This window comes from Antedon mediterranea, chromosome 9, assembly GCF_964355755.1.
Source record: "Antedon mediterranea chromosome 9, ecAntMedi1.1, whole genome shotgun sequence".
Taxonomy (NCBI): Eukaryota; Metazoa; Echinodermata; class Crinoidea; order Comatulida; family Antedonidae; genus Antedon; species Antedon mediterranea.
Genome location: NC_092678.1, coordinates 20,912,427 through 20,915,227, shown reverse-complemented (window position 1 = coordinate 20,915,227; position 2,801 = coordinate 20,912,427).

Here is a 2,801-nt window from a genome sequence, read left to right as displayed (position 1 = left end):
TTTGAGTTAGTAATAAAGTAACTTGAAAACCGATCACTCAATCAATCGTCTTCAATAGGTGGACGGTGGGTGACGATGCAAATGTGGTTCCTAGCCTCTTTATATATTCTAAAAAAACTGGAAATCCATAACCCATTTATAGACAATTACAAATACTATGATTATTAGCATAACAGGGTGCTATAAGGAAGTGTTGAAAGCAAAAATACATTTACCAGTCGGATGATTTTGTATTGAAACTATATTTACTACAATGCGATTATTGGACTTTTCCATGTCAATTTCATGGGGGTGGGGTTAGGGTTTACTTTCCGATGTCAATTGCATCGGGTAGAATAGTGTATAACATGGTGCTATAAAAGTAAGTGTGCGTCAAATACATTCACCAGTCGAATAATTTGTTATTGGAGCTTTAAAACTGCTTAACGATGATTGATCTTTCCAATATCAAATTCATGGGGTAGAATACTAATTAGGCCTATCATAATATGATCTAATACAATAACACTAAAAAGTGTCTACATTATCGCTGACAATCATCGTCAAAGGTAGACGGTGCAAATGTTGTTTATATCCTTATTTTTAAATTTAAATATATGTCGTGAGGTAATTTCCCGATTGATCGTAATCAAAACGGTACTGGGTATGGTCTACTAGTTTTTCTGCTCCCAACCAGTACATCCATTCATAGAAGCTTTGATGAAGTAAGCCTACCTGGTGGTAACCATAGAACGGTTCCGAGATAATGACTATACTTCGGCTTTAGTCGACAGAAGTTTGAAAAAATTGTTAGAGATAGAGTATACGATGTTTGATTACGTACGTGTAGATGTGTGATTTGTTCTTTTTATTCAAATGATGTTATGTATTTAATAATATTCGTGAGGTTAATTTCCCGATTGATCGAAATCAAAACGGTACTGGGTATGGTCTACTAGTTTTTCTGCTCCCAACCAGTACATCCATTCATAGAAGCTTTGATGAAGTAAGCCTACCTGGTGGTAACCATAGAACGGTTCCGCGATAACGACTATACTTCGGCTTTAGTCGACAGAAGTTTGAAAAAATTGTTAGAGATAGAGTATACGATGTTTGATTACGTACGTGTAGATGTGTGATTTGTTCTTTTTATTCAAATGATGTTATGTATTTAATAAATTTGTTATATCAATTAATTCAATTATCGTAGATTGCATATTATGCAATAAATATTATTTAATAAATGTTTGATATATTATTAAAAAAAAAAAAAAAAAAAAAAAAAAAAGATATTTGTTAGTATAAATTAAAAATATAGATATAAGGAAGAAAAGCAAAGAGATTATGGAGCGGCTGTACCAGAATATACAACACTAAGTATTGTAAAGTTAATATATTAAAAATTTAGGCGATCTTGTCAAAGGTCAAGCGCCTTCAGCCTGCCACGTTTCGATATTCAATCAAAGGTCAAGTTCAATGTATCTATATTTTTTAATTTATACTAACAAATATCTTTTTTATTAATATAATAATAATAATATATCAAAAATTTATTAAATAATATTCATCGCATAATATGCAATCTACGATAATTTAATTAATTGATATAACAAATTTATTAAATACATAACATCATTGGAATATAAAGAACAAATCACATATCTACACATAATCATAACATCGTATACTCTATCTCTAACAATTTATTCAATCTTCTATCGACTAAAGCCGAAGTATAGTCGTTATCTCGGGACCGTTCTATGGCCACCACCAGGTAGGCTTACTTCATTAAGGCTTCTATGAATGGATGTACTGGTTGGGAGCAGGAACGCTAGTAGACCAAACCCAGTACCGTTTTGATTACGATCAATCGGGAAATTACCTCATGGAATGAAATCTTTCTTTTCTCTATTTTATTTCAATAAACAATGGCCTCCGGCCCATTTCACATAATAAAATCTATATTAATCATTATATTATTGATTGCAAGACAAGATGTCGGTGAACTAGTCCAGTCTTTTCCATCCGCCATTTTAAATTTTAAATATTAAGGTATACATACTGTGTATATATTATGTATACATACTGTGTACATATTAAGTATACATACTGTGTACATATTAAGTATACATACTGTGTACATATTAAGTATACATACTGTGTACATATTAGGTATACATACTGTGTACATATTAAGTATACATACTGTGTACATATTAGGTATACATACTGTGTACATATTAAGTATACATACTGTGTACATATTAAGTATACATACTGTGTACATATTAAGTATACATACTGTGTACATATTAAGTATACATACTGTGTACATATTAAGTATATATACTGTGTACATATTAAGTATACATACTGTGTACATATTAAGTATACATACTGTGTACATATTAGGTATACATACTGTGTACATATTAAGTATACATACTGTGTACATATTAAGTATACATACTGTGTACATATTAAGTATACATACTGTGTACATATTAAGTATACATACTGTGTACATATTAAGTATACATACTGTGTACATATTAAGTATACATACTGTGTACATATTAAGTATACATACTGTGTACATATTAAGTATACATACTGTGTACATATTAAGTATACATACTGTGTACATATTAAGTATACATACTGTGTACATATTAGGTATACATACTGTGTACATATTAAGTATACATACTGTGTACATATTAGGTATACATACTGTGTACATATTAAGTATACATACTGTGTACATATTAAGTATACATACTGTGTACATATTAAGTATACATACTGTGTACATATTAAGT